At 37.0% G+C, this 23,895-nt stretch overlaps 1 non-coding gene across 1 annotated transcript; it reads right to left on the reverse strand.

The window, feature by feature from the left end:
• Positions 1 to 20,608: 20,608 nt before the first annotated feature.
• Positions 20,609 to 20,715, reverse strand: LOC128291998 (small nucleolar RNA R71). Its single transcript, XR_008281982.1, has one exon. It is a non-coding gene; the product is annotated as a small nucleolar RNA R71 (small nucleolar RNA).
• Between the last annotated feature and the right edge of the window lie 3,180 nt (positions 20,716 to 23,895).

Consider the following 23,895-nt stretch of genomic DNA (forward strand, 5'->3'; position numbering starts at 1 on the left):
CAATTATACATATTCATTTCAATAATTACAAGTATAGAAAAGTTCGATTCTAATTATACGAACTTATCTCGTAACCTCGGATAAAACTATTGGCTATTTGTCTACTTTTCGTTTTCCCCAATCTAGTTTCGGTATTTGCTTATCTTGATCTATATAATATCAAATTATCTCATTTAAACTTTCATTCAATTCAATTTAGCCTAAAACATTCATTTTGGCTAATTTACAATTTTACCCCTAAACTTTTGACTACTTTGCAATTTAGTCCTTAATACATAAAAATGCAAAATTTCACAATTAAACCATAATCTCATGGCAGCCAAATTTCATAGGGACTTCTAGCAGCCTATTTCTTTCATTATTTTACACTTTTAACTACCACATTTTACAATTTCACAATTTAATCCCTATTTGACATTTTTGTCAAAAAGCACTCTGCAAAACTTGTAAAACTACCATCAAGCTTCCATAATCTATCATTAAACATTTAAGAAATCAAATATTCAACAATGGAAATTTTCAAAATCATGAACAAATTCAAAAATTGATGTATGGGCTAGCTAGAATAAGAAGCAACAGTTACAAAAACATAGAAATCACTAAAAATCGAGCAAAAATCGTACCTAATTGAAGAATCCAAGGTTGCCGAATTTAAAACACTAGGTTAGCTTCTTCTTCCTAAAATATTTGGTGCATGAAGATGAGAATTAAGCTTTAATTTGTTTTTATTTTATTTTATTTAACATAAATAACTAAATTATAAAATTAACCCTATTATAAAACCTTAATATATCATATAATTCATGGACATAAATGTCCACTAACCTTAATCATGGTCAAATTTCAGGATAAGGACTTCTACTTTAATGATTCATAGCTATTTAATACATTTAAACAATAGAACTCAACTTTTTCGCGTTACGCGATTTAGTCCTTTTTACCAAATTAAGCATTCAAATAGTAAAATTTCTTCACGAAACAGACGCAAACGTGCAAACAAGGCTCTCAAATTAGAAACAACCCTTCGACTCAACGCATCAGCCACCACGTTAGCCTTACCTGGGTGGTACTCAATCGAACAGTCGTAATCCTTAAGCAACTCTACCCATCTTCGTTGCCCAAGGTTTAACTCCTTTTGAGTTAACAGATACTTTAGGCTCTTATGGTCCGTGTATATGATACACTTTTCTGCATATAAGTAATGTCTCCAGATTTTCAACGCGAAGATCACTGCTGCTAGCTCTAAGTTGTGCGTAGGGTAGTTCGCTTCATGAGACTTAAGCTGCCGTGAAGTATAAGCAACCACCTTACCCTCTTGCATCAGTACACATCCTAACCCCACATGTGACGCATCGCTGTACACAGTGAAGTTCTTCCAGACTCAGCTTGAATCAACACCGGTGCTTCATCAATACCTTTTTCAAATGGTCAAAAGCTTTTTGTCGACTCTCGGTCCGCACAAATGCTACCCTTTCCTTAATAGTTTCGTCAATGGTGCAAAGAATCGAGAAAATCCTTCTACGAACCTTCAGTAATAGCTTGCCAAACCCAGAAAACTCTGAATTTCTGATACTGATTTTAGTGGCTTCCATCCCAGAACTGCTTCAACTTTTCGAGGATCCACTTTAATTCTTTCATCAGAAACCACATGACCTAGAAAAGCCACTTCTCGCAACCAAAATTCACACTTACTAAACTTTGCATACAGTTCCTTCTCTCTTAGCACTTGCAGCACAATACATAGATGCTCCTTATGTTTCTCCTCGGTTTCCGAGTATACCAGAATATCATCGATGAAAACTACCACGAATCGGTCTAAGTAAGGTTGGAACACTCGATTCATCAGATCCATGAAAGCGGCAGGTACGTTCGTCAACCCAAAGGGCATAACCAGGAACTCGTAATGACCATATCGAGTCCTGAATGCTGTCTTATGAATATCCACTTCCTTTACCCTTAATTGATGGTATCCAGATCGAAGGTCAATTCTGGAAAATACCGAAGCTCCTCTAAGTTGGTCAAATAAATCATCAATCCTTGGCAGAGGGTATTTGTTCTTTATCGTCAGTTTGTTCAATTGGCGGTAATCGATGCACATGCGGATTGTCCCGTCCTTTTTCTTCACAAATAGCACCGGTGCTCCTCATGGAGACACGCTTGGCCTAATGAAGCTCCTATCCAATAACTCTTGAATTTGAGCCTTTAACTCCATTAACTCCTTCGGTGCCATCCTATACGGTGCGATGGACATAGGTGCCGTTCCAGGCAACAAATCTATTCCAAACTCAACTTCTCGGTTCGGAGGCAATCCTGGAAGCTCCTCCGAAAAAACATCTTGGAACTCTTTTACGGTCCTAACCTTATCCACTGTTAGTCCCTCCTCTTCTGACTGACTTACAGATGCCAAATAGACCTTACAACCTTTCTGAATCCATTTTTCGGCTCTTAATACCGACACCACATTGGACAAATAATCCCTTTGCTCACCTATCACCATAACCTCCTCATCCTTTATGGTCCTTAACACCATTCGTTTAGCAGCACAATCCAGGGTCGCCTTATGGTTAACAAGCTAGTCCATTCCCAAAATGAGATCAAACTCTTCGAACGGTAACTCCATCAGATCTCCAGGGAAAATCTTACCTTGAGTTTCTATGGGTACATCCCTATACAGTTTGTCTACCCTAACCGAGTGACCCAAAGGACTTAGTACAGATACCCCACTCACAATCTCCTCGAGCGGTCCAAGTTGTCCATAACATTACGTGGCCTTCAACCAATATTCGCCACATTCGGGCTATACCGACACGCCCTAAAGATCTCCGCTCCGTTAGCTCAAGTCGTTCAGAAATAGATCCCCGAACTCCATTGCCCGTACTTGCCCCAGCAACCCTTTCCAGAACACAAAGCATTGCCTATGATAGGGCATCATCCCCGGCACTGCGGTCATGAGACTCTACCTCTGTTGCCGATGGTACCGGTGCATCCACCGCCGGCATATGTCTCGAAGACGAAGATCTTGCTCGAGCACTTCCTCGGCTCCGTCCACGGCCTCTTGCACTCATATCGTATTATCTTGATTACGAATTTTTATGCATCAATTAATATTCCAGTGTTTATTACAGATGTTTTATGAATAAGACAGTAGTTCAGAGTTTGTTTTCGCAGAATTGAAGTCTAGCTACAGTTTCAGTCTCTTATCAAATTTTTCTATGGTTTTAGTATCATCCTATCTAGAGTATCCTAGCAGGATTTTAGTATAGACAGATAATTCAGAAAAATATTCAGAGAAGTTCAGAGTAATACTTACAGACTTGAGCCGGAGATTCGGAATGCCACCTTTTAAAGATCTAAATTTTGAAAATCGAGTTTTTCGCATTCTTTTTAAAATTTTCGTTTTCAAAAATCTTTATTTTTGTAAACCCATTCCACAGCCGAGTTGTTGCAACCTAGGATCTGATACCACTAAATGTAGCACCCCAAACCCGGCCCAGACGTTATGTCCGGATCCGACATGCCACATCGAAGCGTTCAAAATATTTTATATTGTTGATCCAGAAAAACTTACTTAGTGTTTTAAAAGATAATTTCATTATAGGTTAAAGTGAATGGAAGTCATGCACCAAGTAGGAAACCGAAAAGAGGTGGTGAGTCCATCGGATCGCTAATACCAAGCTCCTTCGGATCCAATCCTAGACATGCATACCGCCATTGCCACACCTTAACGTCATGGACTTTTCTAGAAACCGATTTGATTAAGTCATTTTAGGAAAAGTGATTAATTTTGGAAAATACTTTCATTGCGGAAGCTTTGCTTGTTGTCGTGTTATTTTGAAATCAATTGTTGTTTTTTGAAAACGCGCCTAAAGCTATCCAATTTCAACAGTTAAAATAAGTAATACCTATCTTAGTAATACATATTAAAACCATCAAAAATAATTAAGCGGCCTTATTACATTTAAAACCCAAAACTTCAAACGTAATTAAAAGGATGTCCAGTTCACGAAGAAAATCAAACTTTCGAGCGGTGGCCACTCAATTCCCTCACGACTCCAAGCCCACTATGGTTGGGGATTTCTGCGTGGATGAAAATAAAAGGGGTGAGTTTGGGAAACTCGGTGTAAGGAAAACCCATTCAAAGCCCAAGTCACTCAAGCCTATTGGGCCTAAGCCCATTCAGTAATAAGTGGTATTGGACCGAGCCCTTTTCAGATTACAATAAACCGGGCCTTAGCCCTTATTCAGATAAAAGATGGCCCATAGGCCCATTTCAAAATACATGCAACATCAATAACATATGCAAGCCTATTTGGGAGACTACTCAACCCACCAACCACTACACTCCACCCGCACCACCCTACACTCCATGTGGGAATAGCTCAACCCACCCATTTAACACTCCACGATTGCAACTTTCTTTGCTCGATTATCGAAGAATTAAGGCAAAGCCTCCAAGATGCGTGGACAAGCCACTTTCAAGATTTACTCCGTCAATATCCCAATCCCATGCATCGATAATAACAACATGGCATGCAATAAATAACAACAATCAAACATGCATTTAGGTCAATTTAACCCTAGGGGTATTTGGTAATTTATCTACTAGGGGTAAACCGTAAATTTTCCACTTTTAAAGGTATTTCAGTAATTTATCTATTTTAGGGTTTTTCATGCATATTCCTACTTTTCACGTACTAACGTAATCACGCATCGAGGGTTCTTACCGAATTGGGCCGTTGGCCCATCATTCCAATTTTGGCCCATTAAGCCTAAAAATATCGAGGCACGTAAATCATGCACTTTGCAGTCCAAATTTTGCAGCTTACCAAAAACATTAATCGATTTACCTTACGAGCATTCGCACACTCGCAAATCTACAAAATACCGGTTTTTGGCATTTCGGCTTTTCGACTTTTGCCGATCCAGACTAAGAAAGAGGGTGTTAGTTACACACCTATTTGCGACGATATGCTGACGAGATCCACACACGAACCGCCTACAATTGGATTACTAACACGTTAATCTAACTATTCAAATACAAACTACGATTAACCCCTTACAATATTCGCCAACCACACCTACAGATCATAGTAAGCTTATAAGAAATCAATAAGCAACTCATTAACAAATTTTTGTCAATGTTTACCACATAATCATAATTTCACCGCAAGTTGTCTTCCGAGCAGCAATCACTAAATCATTTATAACTGGAGCTACGAAACTCCAAATCAAGTGCCGTTAATTTTCCCTGAAAATAGACTCATATATCTTCTATCCAAAAAATTTTCAGAAGTTTTGGTTTGGCCAATAAATACCAAATTTTTCTTAAAGTTTCCCATGTTTCACTGTTTGACTAATCCGACCACTCTTCATTACGAATCAAATTTCTCATCGTACAGAATTCAAAATATGTTCTCGTTTATTTCATTTGAAACTAGACTCATTAATATTTAATTACATAATTTATTCCCCTTCTAACTCATCTCTCACAATTTATGGTGATTTTCTAAAGTCACATTACTACTGCTGTCCCAAGCAGATTTATTACCAAATCACTCTTTCACACATAACTTGCATGCATGTTATTTAAACATGTATATCATCAATCAATCATCACATATCTATGATTTTACTTAAGTATAATCTCCATTTCATCAATTTAAAGCACAACATGTTAGCCGATTTTTCCCTTCAACATCTAAGGCACATGCATGCTCATTTGTTTGGCTCAACTTCACCTATCTTCCATTTTTTCATCAAAAGAACATGAAACAACAACCATTTCCTTCATTTTAATTCATGACTAAATGCTCACAACACAACTAAAAACCAAAATATGCTTCAAGAGTTAAGGTAGATCAAGAAGAACTCATGAACATTAAGATAGAAGCAAACTACCATGAACTTACCTTCAATTTTCTTCCCCAAGTGACCGAACATTCAAGAGCTTTCTCCTATCCTTTCTCTTCTCTAACTTTAGGCTATGATGAACAAAGATGGACAAAACTTTGTTCTTTTCACCCCTTTTTCTTTTAATAAAATTTCATATTTTATCCATTTAATTCTTTAATACAAAAGACATGAAATTCCCATCATGGAACATTTACCTAAACCATTATCATGGAACATTTACCTAACCCATTATCATGGAATATTTACCTAATCCATTATCATGGAACATTTACCTAACCCATTATCAATTTGTATCAATTTGTACCATAAATTATGGATATCAAGTGCTCATATTGTCTACAACAACATGATGGCTGGCCACTTCATGTAAAATGGGAGGTTTGTCATGCAAATCCTCCTATTTTGCACTCCTATTTATTTGGCCACTTCAATTTACCCTATAGCATTTTCAAACATTTTCACATAGGTTCTATTTTATAATTTCACCCCCTTTTTCTTATGGAACAAAAATTAACTAAAATTGTCGGGTTCTATCTTAAGCTTGGGCTTTCTAGAGGCCCACTAACATAATTAAACTTATGCCAACATTCACAGAATTCCCGAAAATTGGGGCGTTACAGGAGGAGCATTAGTTAAACTCAAAGCCTTAACAAGAAGTTCATAATGTCCATACCTCATTCTTAATGCAATTTTTGGCACATCTAATGCTTTGACTCGTAGTTGATAATAACCTGATCTCAAATCAATCTTTGAAAATTTTGTCATGGCCGGCCACTCACCTTAGGAAAGGGGGTTATTTGACATGCAAGGACAACCATTTTCCCACATGTATTAATAGACCACCTTACATTTGCCTAGCACATTTCTAAATTTTCTCACATAAGTCCTATTTGATAAAATTCACTTACAATTAACAAAATCCAAACATTCAATTTTTCACACATTCATATTCACATATTCTAGACAATAAATATTACGTTAGAACATTTCGGTGACTCGGTTTAGCGGTCCCGAAACCGCTTTCCGACTAGGGTCACTTTAGGGCTGTCACATTTACATCTCCCTAACCATATGCCATTTAATTACCTATTTAGGTAGAAAATTAACATATGGGATATAATAAGACATTGGCTACTAACTAGATTTTCACAAAAACTTTAACAAAACTAACATGAATCCTACCTTAATCAACCCCTTAGGATGGCCGAATGTCTTAGAACATTTCTTCCTTCTTTCTCCTAGCTCACTAAGACTTGAAAAGAAAGAAGATGAAGACTTTCTCTTGCTTTCTTATTTTATTCATCTTTCCTTTCTTTAATTTATTTTAACCATTTACTAATAAAAGCATTACATTAAAAATTCAACCTAGTGGAAGAACCATCCTTGCTTGGCCGGCCACTACTTGAGTTTTGGGCAATTTGACATGCAAACCCAAGTTTTCTCACCTTGTTGTTATTTGATCCTTACAATTTACCTATCATCTTTTCTAAGTTTCTCAACTAAGTCCTTTCAAGAAAATTCACATTCCTAAGAATAAATTAAAACATTAAATTTTCATACACACACTATTACACATCAAATATATGCAATTAAAATTAAAGTAAATTTTTATGACTCGGTTTTGTGGTCCCAAACCACATTCCAACTAGGGTCAAATTAGGTCTCATCACAACTCTCCCCACTTAAAATTTTCGTCCCGAAAATCTTACCGATGAATAAATTCGGATAACGTTCTTTCATAGATTCTTCGAGCTCCCAAGTAGCTTCTTCAACCCCATGCTTAAGCCACATTACTTTCACTAATGAGATTTTTTTATTTCGTAATTCTTTTACTTCACGTGCTAAAATGCAAACTGGTTCTTCTTCGTAGCTCAAATTAGATTGAATCTCGATCTCAGATGGAGCAATTATGTGAGATGGATCGGACCTATATCGTCAAAGCATCGAGACATGAAAGACGTTGTGAATCTTTTCAAGTTCAGGGGGTAAAATTAATCGGTATGCGACTGGCCCAATTCGTTCAGATATTTCATACGACCCGATGAACCTCGGACTCAATTTTCCCTTACGGCCAAATCTCAGCACTTTTTTCCAGGGTCAGACTTTAAGAAACACTTTGTCTCCAACTTGATATTCAATGTCTTTTCTTTTTAAATCTGCGTACGACTTCTGACGATCCAAAGCGGCTTTCAAACTTTCACAAATTACTTGAACTTTCTGCTCAGCATCCCTAATCAAATAAACCCCGAAGATTTTACTTTCACTAAGTTCGGTCCAAAACAACGGTGTACGGCATTTACGACCATACAAAGCCTCGTAAGGTGCCATCTTAATGCTTGATTGAAAACTATTGTTGTAAGCGAATTCAACCAAAGGTAAATACCGTTCCCATGAGCCAGTAAAATCAAGGATGCAACATCTCAACATATCCTCGAGTATCTGAATTACCCGTTCAGATTGACCATCGGTCTGGGGATGAAAAGCGGTGCTAAAATGCAACCTGGTACCCAATGCTTCTAGCAATTTTAACCAAAATCGCGATGTAAATCTCGGATCTCTATCCGACACAATAGAAATAGGTGCTCCATGTAACCTTACAATCTGAGAAACATACAGTTCAGCTAGCTTGTCAAGGAAGTAATCCGTACGTACAGGAATAAAATGAGCCGATTTTGTTAGTCTATCAACAACCACCCAGATCGCATCTTTCTTACATGACGACAATGGCAACCCAGATACAAAATCCATCGTGACTTGATCCCATTTCCATTCGGGTATCATAATTGGCTGAAGTAACCCTGAAGGCACTTGATGTTCCGCTTTCACTTGTTGACATATCAAACACTTCGAAACAAATTTAGAAATGTCTCGTTTCATACCAGGCCACCAAAACTGACGTTTCAGATCGTTGTACATTTTCGTACTACCCGGGTGGATTGACATGCGGCTGCTATGAGCCTCGCTTAAAATCAAAGAAATAAGTTCTGAATTTCTTGGAACACAGTCGACTTCTGAACCTCAAACAATCGTCATCATCAATTTTAAACTCTGATTCCACATTTGAAACACATTCAACTCGTCTAGCAACCAATTCATCGTCAACTTTCTGGGATTCACGTAATTGATGAATCAATAATGGTTTGGCCTTTAATTCTGCTACCAACACATTACCGGGTGAAACGGACATGTGTACATTCATTGCTTGCAAAATAAACAGTGATTTGCGACTTAAGGCATCGGCAACCACGTTAGCCAACCCGGGTGATAGTCAATGACAAGCTCATAATCTTTCAACAACTCGAGCCAACGTCTTTGCCGCAGATTCAAATCTCTTTGAGTCATCAAGTATTTGAGGCTTTTATGATCCAAATATATATGACACCTCTCTCCAAACAAGTAGTGTCGCCAAATTTTCAAAGTGAACACAATGGCAGCTAATTCAAGATCATGGGTTGGATAGTTTTTCTCATGTGGTTTCAATTGTCTCGACGCGTAAGCTACTACTCGGCCTTCTTGCATCAACACACAACCCAGCCCAATCAAAGATGCATCACTGTAAATGACAAACTCTTTACCGGATTCAGGCTGTACAAGCACTGGAGCTTCAGTCAAATAAGTTTTCAACTGATCGAAACTTTTCTGACATCTTTCTGACCATTCAAACCTAACATCTTTCTGAAGTAGTCTCGTTGTTGGTGTGGCTATCATCGAGAAACCCTTTACAAACCGTCTATAGTAACCAGCAAGCCCCAAAAAGCTTTGAACTTCAGTAACATTTCTCGGGGGTTTCCAATCAAGTATGGCTGAAATTTTTTTCGGTTCAACTCGAATTCCCGATACAGATACTACATGCCCTAAAAAGCTAACTTCTCTCAACTAGAACTCACATTTACTGAACTTAGCATACAATTGCTTATCCCGTAAAATCAGTAACACTAATCTCGGTGCTCGGTATGCGGTTTCATCATGTGAATAAATCAAGATGTCATCTATAAACACAACTACAAACGGTCCAAATATCGCCTGAAAATTCGGTTCATCAAATCCATAAATACCATGAGGGCATTAGTGAGCCCAAACGGCATCACTAAAAACTCAGAGTGACCGTATCTCGTCCTCAAGGCGCTTTTAGGTATATCTCGAGTCTCGAACTCGCAGCTGATAATAACCCGATCTCAAATCTATCTTTGAAAACACTGAGGCTCCCTTCAATTGATCCAACAAATCATCAATACGCGGTAACGGATATTTATTCTTTATTGTCACTTTATTCAACTGATGATAGTCGATGCACAACCTCATGGTTCCATCCTTCTTTTTCACAAACAATACTGGTGCACCCCATGGTGAAAAGCTCGGTCGAGCGAAACCTCTATCTGTCAACTCTTGCAACTGTGCTTTCAATTCCTTTAATTCGGTTGGTGCCATACGGTATGGCGCTATCGAAATTGGTGTAGTCCCAGGTACAAGTTCGATGCCAAATTCTACTTCTCGAACGGGTGGTAATCCTGGTAACTCCTCAGGAAAAACATCTGGATACTCACAAACCACTGGTACTGTTTCAAGTTTCCTTTCCGACTCTTTGTGATCAAGTACGTATGCAAGATATGCTTCACTCCCCTTACTCATATATCTCTGAGCGATCATCGAGGATATTATTTCTGGCACTCCGTTCAAGTTAGTAGACTCAACTCGGACTATCTCATTATTTGCACACATCAAATCAATGGTCTTTCTTTTGCAATTCACCACTGCATCATGCATGGTCAACCAATCCATACCGAGAATAACATCAAATTCATCAAACGGTAAAAGCATCAAATCGACCGGAAAACAGGAATATCGGATTATCAGAGGACATTTCTTACACACTTTGTCAACAAGTACATATCGACCCAAGGGATTTGACACTCAAATTACGAACTCAGTAGACTCAACTGGTAGAGTCTTACTGGATGCTAAAGTCTCACATACATATGAATGAGTAGAGCCAGGGTCAATCAATGCAATCACATCAGTATTAAAGAGAGTGAAAGTACCAGTGATAACATCAAGGGATGATTTCTCCTCTCGTGCGCGGATGGCATAAGCTCTAGAAGGAGCACGAGTCTCAGATCGAATAGCCGTATCAGAAGTCCCTCTCGAACTACCACCCCTACCTCCTGAAATTCTCGGTGGTCTACGTCTAGTCGTTGTTCCACTAGGTCTTGCACCTTGCATCTTATTTTTCTCATCGAGTTCCATGCAATCTCTAATGAAGTGATCCTTCAAACCGCATCTGTAACAGGCCCTGTTAGTAGACTTACCCCAACATTCACCTACGTGTCGTCTTCCACTGTAACACCCCGAACCCGAGACCATCGCCGGTGTCGGACACGAGGGGTTAACAAGCCAAATCCACATATTTCACCCACCAATTTGACATTTCCAGACAGGCTGGAAATCTGCGTCACTGTCACCTTAAAAATCATATCTCGAGTTTCAAAACTCGGAAACTAATTCCGTAAATTTTACCTGAATTTAGACTCATATATCCATCCATGGATTTATTTCTAGAATTTTTGGTCGGGCCAATTAGTACAGTTTATTAGTTAAAGTCACCCATGTTACAGGGATCGACTGCTCTGACCTTCGCGCGTTACAACTTGAATATCTCTCTGTACAGGGCTTTAATACTGGTGCCGTTTGTTTCTAATGAAACTAGACTCAAAATGGAATCTGTACATATAAGGCATGACTCCTAATTCTTTCTGGATAATTTATAATAAATTTTTAAAGTTTCAACAGGGGACCCAGAAACCGTTCTGGCCCTATCTCACAATAGCTTTAATATCTCTTAACATGTAACTCCTATGACCGTTTCGTTTATTCCACATGAAAGTAGACTCATTAAGGTTCATTTACATAATTTATTCACTATTTAATACCATTCCTACAAATTTTGGTGATTTTTCAAAACCACACCACTGCTGCTGCCAGCATCTGTTTTCAAAGTAACCATTACCTATTTCATGATTTCCACGATTCAAATGGCCCTTTTTGCACACATAGCACAAAGTGTGATTATGATTAACCATTCCAATGGCTAATCCTTTCAAACAATTTCATACCCCATAATGATTATCATACAAACTATTATAGAATCATACTAAAACGTATATAAGCCATTTTCGCATGGCTATCCAAGCTTACACAAAACCGAAAGGTACATGACCTTCAACATTAGGGTAGTTCTATACATGCCATTTCAAAGTTCAACCAAAATTATACCAAAATGGAGGCTTTGATAGTGTAGATGACTTCGACTTTAATGATCCCGAATCCGATTGCTACCGAGCAAAATCTATAAAACAGAGAGCCAAAGCAACGGAGTAAGCATTTTTATGCTTAGTAAGTCTCAAGCAATAAAATCAGCTTTAACCAAAGCATTACATTCACATAGCCAAATGAATCATTTCATTAATACACATTCACATAATCATACTTACTTCACCATCCCAACTCTTATGTTCATACACAAATAACGGCTTCGTTAAGGCCGATAACTCGTTCCATCATAGGAGCGAATATTCATACGCTCTTGCTCCTAGCGCGCAAAGCACACACAACACATACCTTGTTATTGGGAAGTTTCACAAGTGCATTAGCTGAAAATTTTCCAGCAAGCTTATAATTTTCAAATCACATACCTTCGGAGTTTAACCGGATATAGCTACTGTTCAAACGCCTTGGGACATAGCCCGGTTATGGTAACCCGCACAAAGGCCTTCGGACTTAACCCGGATTTCACAATTTGCACAAATGCCTTGGTCTTAGCCGGATGTAGTCACTAGCACAATTGCCTTCGGTCTTAACCGGATGTAATTACCAGCATAAATGTCTTGGGACTTAGCCGGATATCATTCAATTGCTCATGCACACATATACATCAATAATCATTTCCCATTCATATTTCATTTTCGTTACTAAGGCTCAAACACAAACATATCACTAGCATAATCGCCTTGAACTTAGCCGGGTATCATTCAAATACTCATACACACATAAATCAATAGTCATTACACATCAATTTTTTTATTTCACATAATTCGAGTAGGGTCATTTCTTGAGGACTTACCTCGGATGTTGTCGAACGGCTTTGACGGCTATTCGATCACTTTTTCCTTCCCCTTATCCAATTGTGGCCCTCTAAGCTCTTGAGCTAATTCAAACAAATTCAATTTATTAAAGTCTCGCTTGCTAGCCTTGGCGAATACACATATCATTGATTCAACATCACATAACTAAGCACTTTAGTCAATTTTCTTTAATTACGCACACATTCGGCCTTAGCTCACAACAAGGTAGCCGATTACCTAAGTCAAGAATAGGCATCATTAAGCTTGCCTCTAACCGAATGCATGCACAATAATTCCCCTCATGTGGCCGATTATGCTTAGTCATTCTTGCATAAAATCAAAAATAAATTGCAAGATTTTCACATCATATGTGTACTAGGCCGAATGTACATGCAAATTTCACAACATTCTTCAACAAACTTCTTCTTTAAACAACATATTCATCACTTTCTTCATAATCAAAATATCATGTGCAATCATATACACATATAAGTGCAAGGTCAATTTCAAGGTGTCCATAGCCATCCAAAACACAAATTTTAACTAACATGCAAGAAGCATGAACCATGCTCATGAATGCATCATGGCGAATACATCATAATCATGCCCCTTTCAACTTCAATCATGGTTAAACAAAAAAACTCAATGTCTTACTTAAAATTGGTACAAAGAAGTTTCAAGAGTAGTCAATCCATCATTGCATGCATCATTAGCAAGCTTCACATTTAGCATGCAATGGCTTTAACACAATAACAACTTTGGCCAAATGCCATTTCCATGGCATAACAAGGATTTGAACCATGGCTAACATGCACATCAAGTTAGCAACCAAAACATGCATGAAACTCCTAACACAACCTCATACATACCTTAATCTTGATGCAAATTTAGCCAAATCTCCTTCTAGATCTCTTCTAAACCAAGCATGAAGCAAAAATCCTATCTCCTCCCTTAGTATTTTCGGCCAAAAGGAAAGAACAAGGATGAACAATTTTTTCTTGTTTTTCTTTCACTTGCACTGCAGATGGGGGAAAGGATGAGCTATTTTTTTGATTTTTTGTTTCTCATCCAACATCATTAATTATTTTATCATTTAATTCATCATGCATTAACAAAACATGTTTCAACATGTTTTCTTTGCCCATAAACCATGTCATGGCGGCCACTAGCTTGTTTTGGGGAAATTTGACGTGCAAGTCCATAGTTTTGCATGCATGCTTTAATTAGTCATCACACATTTCCCTATCGTACTTTCAAAGTTCACTACTAAGTCCCTTCTAGTGAAATTCACCTTTATAACACTAAATCAATCATCAAAAATTGTCACACATGAGCACACACATATTATAGGCATCAAAATAAATTTTAAATTATTTTTATGCCTCGGTTTTGTGGTCCCGAAACCACATCCCGACTAGGGTCAATTTTGGGCTGTCACATCCACATTGTGGACATTCAGGTTTTTCTTGGCGATTGTTACCCACACTAGCAACCGAAGTAGCTCGAGAGTCCGTTGATGGTCGCCCTCTAATAGAAATCCCTGCAGTCGTCTTTGATTTATTAGTATCTTCCCGAACTTTTTACGTACCGAGAATGAAGTTTTACCCGCCAATCTTTTACGTAAGTCTCTAGCTTCAAATTCACCTTCTTTTCTCCTTTCCAAGTTCTTACGCCTTGCAAGCTCGTTCAACTAGTGTTACAAATTCTTTTATCTCTAAAATACCCACTAGTAGCTTTAAATCTTCATTCAATCCTTCTTGAATCTTTTACACATGGCGACTTCATCACTACACACTCCGAGCATATCGACTGAGTCTTACAAACTCACGTTCGTATTCAGATACTGTCAAACGACCTTGTTTGAGCTCCAAGAATTCTTTACGCTTTTGATCCATGAATCATTGACTAATATACTTCTTTCGAAATTCCGTCTGGAAGAAATCCCAAGTAACTCGTTCCTTCGGGACTATAGTAATCAAGGTTCTCCACCAATAGTAGGCTGAGTCTCGAAACAAAGATATGGCACACTTTAAACACCCATCAGGTGTGCAAGACAGCTCATCAAAAACCCGGATGGTGTTATCAAGCCAAAACTCAGCCCTTTCAGCATCATCAGTAGCTATGGCTCGGGATTCCTCGGCCCCGCACTTCCTAATCAAATCCACAGGAGGTTTACTCGGCCTTACAGGATCGGTATCTGGTGGTATTATAGGCACCTGAGGTGAATTATTTAAATTTGGAAATGGTTGAGCAGCCGGGTTAGTTCGGGCATATTGTGCGACCCACTCATTCATCATGGTAAAGAAGGCTTGTTTTGCCCCATCATCTTGATTATTCGCGGATGATTGAGGTTCAACAGGCGGTGTCCGTTGCGCAGGAGCAGCCGCTACACTTTCAACGTCATCCGCTAAGGTTCTCTCTAGATTGGGTTCCATTTACTAATCAAAACAATAATTTCGACCGTCCTATCAAATACTAACATTAAGGCATGTATAGCTAGACTCATACGCGCTATGGTAGTCCTAGAACCGACTAAACCATAGCTCTGATACCAATAAAATGTAACATCCCGTACTCGAGACCGTTGCCGGAATCGAACACAAGGTGTTAACGGGCTTAATTCATCACTTAAACAGCTCATATAATCCATTTTAAAATTTTCTAGACAAGCTAGCTAATTGCATCACAGTCACTTTAAAAATCATATCTCGAGTTCCGTAACTCAAAATCCAATTCCGTAAATTTTTCCTGAAACTAGACTCATATATTTATCTAATAAAATTTTTGTAGAATTTTTGGTCAGGCCAATTAGTACAGTTTATTAGTTAAAATCTCCCCTGTATCAGGGTTCCACTACTCTGACCTTTATGTATTACGAATTAGATATCTCCATGTACAGGGCTTCAATGCCTATGCCGTTTGTCTCTAATAAAACGAGACTCAATAATGAATCTGTACATATAAGGCATGACTTCTAATTATTTTTTTCATATTTATGGTGAATTTCCAAAGTTAGAACAGGGGATCCAGAAATTGCTCTGGCCCTGTTTCACAAAAATTTAAACATCTCATAAAATATAGCTCATATACCTGTTTTGCTTCTTCCATATGAAAATAGACTCATCAAGATTCGATACCATATTTTATTCATTATTTAATTCCATTTCTACTATTTTTAATGATTTTTCAAATTCACATCACTACTGCTGTCTGAATCTATTTTATGGTAAAAATTTACCTATTTCATGATTTCCATGGATTAGCTAGTAATTTGACATACATAACACCAAATATGATCATGATTAGCCATTCCAATGGCTAGTCATTACCAAGAATTTCCATACTACTCAATAACCATATCATAAGTGTAACACCAAAAATGATCAGCCATGACATACGGCATAATAATCAAATAGACTTATACTATTACTCAATCAAAACCGAATTATCAAGGCCAAACTTACTGAACCTTATAACTAAGCACCCATAAGGCCAAATCCAAACTTAGCATTTAAGCCATATTCGCATGGCTAAAAGTTTACATATTAAAGTTCAAACAAAACATAATAGCCTATACATGCCGAAATGTTCTCTTAGACCAACTAAGAAGAGGGTACCAAAAAGTTGCAAGCTGGTGTGATGACTTCGACGATGGTCCCGAGCACACAAAATGGGTCAAAGAAACCTAAATAAGTAACAAACAAACACACCAAATGAGTATATAACTCAGTAAGTCATAAGCCTTACGTACCGTCCATTTATAAAAGATCATAAGAGAAAACAAATAATGCAAAATCAGTTACTCCAACCATACCGAACTATGCTATAATTTCTTAGATTTCGATTCAATCTCATGCCAAGTCCTACAATCAAATCAAATACCAAAACAACCCCATTGATCTAGACCCGACTCCTCAAAGCATGGAATCATGATGCACTAGATAAAATTTATACCTACTCAGCACATGTCTCAAGTTCGATATTTTAGTTACTAGTTCTACCACTTCATTCTTTCATGCACACTTTATATTATCAACCGTATTTGCACACATAGTGCTCGTCACACTCGCACACATAGTGCCATAGTAACCCGCACACTCAGTGCATTGGATTTTCTCTCATGCTTCAACATCCAAATCGGCACACATAGTGCCACTTAATTCCGCACACATAGTGCCGTATGTTAACTCATTATGATGAGGCAATTTACTTAATTCAAATAGCACATATGGTCACATTAATAAATAGGAAAATCACTCCAAAAGAATACTCATCAAAAGGAATTCTTTTATGATTCACTAGTATTATTTATATACAAACTAATCAACCTTACAAAAATGCTTAAGGACTTACCTTGTGTTGGGTAAAACGGTTCCAACTCGGCTACTCGATGTTCTTTGCTTTGCCCTTGCTTGATTCCCCTCCTTTAACTTCTTGAGCTTAATCGAATAAGTTAAACTAGTTTAATCGTCTTGCTAAATATTTATATCAAAATATTAATGATTTCATATCATAAGAAACACATGGTAAATTTTTATCTTTCTACCTTATGCTTTTGACCCATTCGGCTAATAACCATATAATATCACCTTACTATCAATAATCCAATTACACATACATATATACATATTTGTATATTAGGCAACCACCCTTACTAATTACTCATTTTAGTCGATTTTATACAATCAAAGGTAATATCACAAATGGGCATACTTATATAGCCGAATGTGCAAAAATTAGATTTAACATCACCTATACACTTAATTAGATGGCCGAATACATATACTATCAATTATAATATCATTTTTATTCTTTTAAACACATAGTTTCCTCTCATGAACACTTGACCGAATTTTTCCTAATCTAGCATAGCTTCACATCTATTTGTAACATCATATAAATCCACATATAACTACATTTCTACCTAAATTTTCTTTCACCTTTCTACTATTTCCATTCACAACATCAAAAGCACCATACTCTTAGCATTTACCTCTCCCTAACAGTATGCCATTTAATTACCTATTTAGGTAGAAAATTAACATATGGGATATAGTAAGACATTGGCTACTAACTAGATTTTCACAAAACTTTAACAAAACTAACATGAATCCTACCTTAATCAACCCCTTAGGATGGCCGAATGTCTTAGAACATTTCTTCCTTCTTTCTCCTAGCTCACGGCACTTGAAAAAGAAAGAAGATGAAGACTTTCTCTTGCTTTCTTATTTTATTCATCTTTCCTTTCTTTAATTTATTTTAACCATTTACTAATAAAAGCATTACATTAAAAATTCAACCTAGTGGAAGAACCATCCTTGCTTGGCCGGCCACTACTTGAGTTTTGGGCAATTTGACATGCAAACCCAAGTTTTCTCACCTTGTTTTTATTTGATCCTTACAATTTACCTATCATCTTTTCTATGTTTCTCAACTAAGTCATTTCAAGAAAATTCACATTCCTAAGAATAAATTAAAACATTAAATTTTCATACACACACTATTACACATCAAATATATGCAATTAAAATTAAAGTAAATTTTTATGACTCGGTTTTGTGGTCCCGAAACCACATTCCGACTAGGGTCAAATTAGGTCTGTCACAATAAGTAACCACATTTTCTTAGCTCAATAGGCAACCGAAATATTAGAACTTCAAAGGATACTCGAGTGAAAAATGTCAGTAATATGTCAATTCATTATCATATATGCTCTTTCGAGCCATGATCGGTAAGCTCCTCCTGAGCTGATGAACAGTAAGCTCTATTAAGCTAAAATGGTAATCTCTATTGAGCTGAAACGGTAAGCTCTATCGAGTTGAACGAGCTGAGACGATAAGCTCCAATGAGCTGAAAACAGTAGGCTATTATGAGCTGATATATCGGTAAGCTCATACGAGCTGTGGTAAGTTTGTAACAAATGCAGGAGCTCGACCAAAATGGTAATCCCAGTATCATGTCACTCGTATCCAATGAATTCATACGGTTCAAACAGGGCTCGATAACATATACATTATATCAATAAAGCATTCATACTTTAAGTATTTCAATTAAACATATTCATTTCAATAAGTACAAGTATACAAAAGTTCGATTCTAATTATACGAACTTACCTTGTAACCTCGGATAAAACTATCGGCTATTCGTCCACTTTTCTTTTTCCTCGATCTAGTTCTGGTATTTGCTTATCTTGATCTATATAATATCAAATTAACTCATTTAAACTTTCATTCAATTCAATTTAGCCTAAAACATTCATTTTTGGCTAATTTACAATTTTACCCCTGGACTTTTGACTACTTTGCAATTTAGTCCTTAATACATAAAAATGCAAAATTTCACAATTAAACCATAATTTCATGGTAGCCGAATTTCATACAGACTTCTGGCAGCCTATTTCTTTCATTATTTCACACTTTTAACTACCACATTTTATGATTTCACAATTTAATCCCTATTGACATTTTTGTCAAAAATCACTTTACACAACTTGTAAAACTATCATCAAGCTTCCATAATCTATCTTTAAAAGTTTAAGAACTCAAATATTCAACAATGGAACTTTTCAAAATCATGAAAAAATTCAAAAATTGAGGTACGAGCTAGTTAGAATACGAAGCAACGATTACAGAAACGTAGAAATCACTAAAAATCGAGCAAAAACCGTACCTAATTGAAGAATCCAAGGTTGCCAAATTTAAAACACTAGGTTAGCTTCTTCTTCCTTCAATATTCAGTGCATGAAGTTGAGAATTAAGCTTTAATTTGTTTTGTTTATTTTATTTAACATAAATATACAAAATTAACCCTATTATAAAACCTTAATATATCATATAATTCATGGACATAAATGTCCACTAACCTTACTCATGGTCAAATTTCAGTATAAGGACTTCTACTTTAATGATTCATAGCTATTTAATACATTTAAATAATAAAACTCAACTTTTACGCGTTACGCGATTTAGTCCTTTTTACCTAATTAAGCATTCAAACAGTAAAATTTCTTTACGAAACTTTAATATAATAATTCTATCATGCTGTAAACCTTTTTAAAATAATAAAATAAATATTTTGACTTTGAATTTGTGGTCTCAAAACCACTATTCCAATTTGACCTAAAAATGGGCTGTTACAACTGTGGAGAAGAATAAAAATAATCAGCAACCTCGTGCACCTCCTGCTCCTCGCACTATGTATGATTATGTTAACCGCACTGTGTATGATTATGTTAACCTACTTTTATTGGGGCTGAATTGTGTATCTTCAGATCACATGTTGTTGCAAATAATTTTGAGATTAAGCTGAACACAATTCAAATGGTGCAACAATATGTTCAGTTTGATGGGTTGCAAGATGAAGATTTGAATGCTCATTTGGCTAACTTTCTAGAGATTTGTGACACATTTAAGATTAATGGGTTACTGATGATGCCTTATGTTTACGGTTGTTCCCATTCTCTTTGAGGAGCAAGACAAAAATAGTGGTTGAATTCACTTCCACGGGGTTCTATCACGACTTGGGATAAGATGACTGAAAAGTTTTTATTGAAATATTATCCACCGCCAAAATAGTTAAGTTGAAGAATGACATCTGTTCGTTTACTCAAATTAAGCTCGAGACATTATATGATGCATGAGAGAGATTTAATGATCTTTTGAGAAGACGCCCTCATCATGGGTTTCCTTTGTGGTTACAAGTTCAAACATTTTACAATGGCTTGAATCCCTTGACTAGATAGATGATTGATGCAGTAGTTGGAAAAACATTGGACAAAAGAACACCTGAGGCAACCCAAGAATTTATTGAAAAGATGACACTAAATAATTATTAGTGGCAAGTCATGAGAACAAAACCAATCAAGGCAGTCGATGGTTTTAATATGTATGTAGTTGCTCTGTTGGCGAGACAGGTTGAAGCACGAGTAAAAAGAAAGATAATTTGAGTTGCAATAAACATGGGAGTTCGGTAGTGTAATGCGATGTAACTGGAGCGGGGATGATTAATTCAGAGTATTTACCCTTCAAGTCTAACATGAAGCATGAGCAAGTCGACTTTATGGGTAATAATTCTAGACCTCAAAATAACCCGTATAGTAATAGTTATAATCTAGGATGGAGGAATCCTCCAAATTTTTATTGGATTGGTCAAGGTAATCAAGGTCACAACCCTTCCGAGTTTTCAGCAACTTTATCAGCAAGAAAAGAAACCAAACCTTGAAGAGATGTTAGCTAAATTTATTTTGGCGTCTAAGATTAGATTTCAAAACATTGAGACAACTCCGAAAAATCAGCAAGCATTGATTCAAGGGCTTGAAAATTAGATTCGACAGCTTGCTAAACTGGTTTCGGAAAGATAGCAAGGTCGCTTACCTAGTAACACAGAAACCAACCCAAAGGAGCAAGTCCACGCAATCACTGTTCGAAGCGTGGAAAGGTTAGTTGAGCCTGAAAGGAAGCTAAATCTAGAAGCTATTGAGAAAAATGATAGGGTTGAGGAAAGCAAGAAAGACCACTAGCCAGTGATTAGAGAATACAAACCATGATTTCCATATCTAGCAGTAGTGAAGAAAGACTACATGTGTAACACCCCTAACCCGTTTCAGTCGTCGGACTAGGATTTCGGAGCATCACCAAACAATAGAATAACATGAACATCATAACATTGAATAAATAATCTCAATTAGAAACCTATCAAACATATGCATGCGGTCCCTAAATCGAGCCTTTGAAGCCTCAGAAATAATTTAGAAGTAATTCGGGACTAATTTTGCAAAAATTGGAAAACAAGGGTCACACGACTGTGGCCAGGCTGTGTGACATAGCTCAAGCCATGTAAAAATCGAACAAGGGACACACAGTCGTGTCTTCACCTGTGTAACTTACTGAGTAAGGTCACACGGTCGTGTCGTGTGCCAAGCCCGGTCGCAGGCTGTATAACTCACTGGCTTAAAACACTTAGAAATTTCAAATGACACACGACCATGTGGCCAGGCCGTGTGTGTCACACGGCTGTGTGATAGCTCGTGCTCTAGGCTGTGTGATCTATAAATTGACCTTAAAGTCATGCCATTTCAAGACCAAACCATATGTATCGAACCATTCCATTTGAGCACACATTCAAGGGATTTAAACATCATTCAAACACACTTAAACATGCCATTTCAAACATACAACAAAACAGGTTTTTAGCGGCATTTTTTTGGGCCTATAAGCGCCGCTAAAACAATTTGCGGCGTTCTTATAAGCGCCGTAAAAAGTTCCACTATAGATAACGTTGCTAAATTTTGCGGCGTTTTTACGAGAAAAATGTCGCTAAAGAACATGACCTTTAGCATCGCTTTTCCTAGAATCGCCGCTAAAGAACATGACCTTTAGTTGCATTGTCCCAGGAATGCTGTTAAAGAACATGACCTTTAGCGGCGCTTTCCCTAGAAACGCCGCTAAAGAACATGACCTTTAGCGGCGCTTTCCCTAGAAACGCCGCTAAAGAATATGACCTTTCGCAACACTTTCCCCAAAAACACCACTAAAGACCATATCAAATTCAAATTCCTTTTTAATCATCTCATTTACATTCTTACCTTAAATGATATACAAAATTTAAATAACCTAACAATGGACACATTTTAAATTGTTTTTGAGTTCAAAAACATTAATAAGAGAACTTTTCATAATGTTTGATCAAAATGTTAACATAATCATCTTTGAAAACCCAATCTAATGACTACAATACACTTTCTTCTAAAAAGTAAAACCTTTGAAACTTCTACCGAATAAACAACATGATGTTCACTATAAGAAACTTCAACTACAAGCATACTACAATTACTTGTCAGTTTAATTCCAGCAGAGCTTCTTGATTGACCTACTGTGACAGCCTTAAAACGACCCTAGTCGGAATGTGGTTTCGGGACCACAAAACCGAGGCATAAAAATAATTTAATATTTATTTTATTGCCTATAATATGTGTTAACTCATGTGTGACATTTTTGATGTTTTGATTTAGAGTTATAAATGTGAATTTCACTAGAAAGGACCTAGTAGAAAACTTTGGAAGTATGATGGGGGAATGTGTAATGACTAATTAAAGCATGCATGCAAAACAATGGCCTTGCATGTCAAATATCCCTCTTTTATAAGAGGTGGCCAGCCATGACAATGAGGATGGGCAAAACATGTCATAGACATGTTTTGTTGGTGCATTAGGGAGAAAAGAAATAAACAAATAAGCATGGGTAATAAAGAATGAAAAAAAATGTGTGAGTGAACCCCCTATTGCCGTGTATTGAAGAAAAGAAAAGAAAAAAATTGATCATCCTTTCATTCTCTCTTGACCGAAAATCCTAAGGAAGAAGAGGGAATTTTTGCTTCATGTTTGGTTTGGAAGAGGTTTAGGAAGGGTTTGGCTATACTTGCATCAAGATTAAGGTATGTTTGAGGTTGTGCCATGAGATTCATGCATGTTTTAGTTACTAGCTTGATGTTCTTATTAGCCCATGGTTCAAATCTTTGTTATATCATGGGGATGGTATTTGGCCAAGGTGGATTTTGTGTTAATGCCATTGCATGTTAAATATGAAGCTTGTTAATGGTATATGTGATGGGGATTGATGGCTCTTGGACTTTCTTTTTAGTATTTTGAGTAAGACATTAAGTTCTTTGCTTAATCATGACCAAAATTATGGTGTTGTGATGTATTCGGTCATGGTATATCCATAAGTATGATTCATGCATGTTGCATGGTAGGTAAGATTTGAGCTTTGGATATGTGTTTATATTTGGATATAAACAACTTGAGATTCGACCCTTGCACCTACATGAATATGTGTTTGCACATGATGAATTGGTATGACATATATA

The sequence above is a fragment of the Gossypium arboreum genome, chromosome 4 (genome assembly GCF_025698485.1).
Source record: "Gossypium arboreum isolate Shixiya-1 chromosome 4, ASM2569848v2, whole genome shotgun sequence".
In the NCBI taxonomy this organism is placed as follows: domain Eukaryota; kingdom Viridiplantae; phylum Streptophyta; class Magnoliopsida; order Malvales; family Malvaceae; genus Gossypium; species Gossypium arboreum.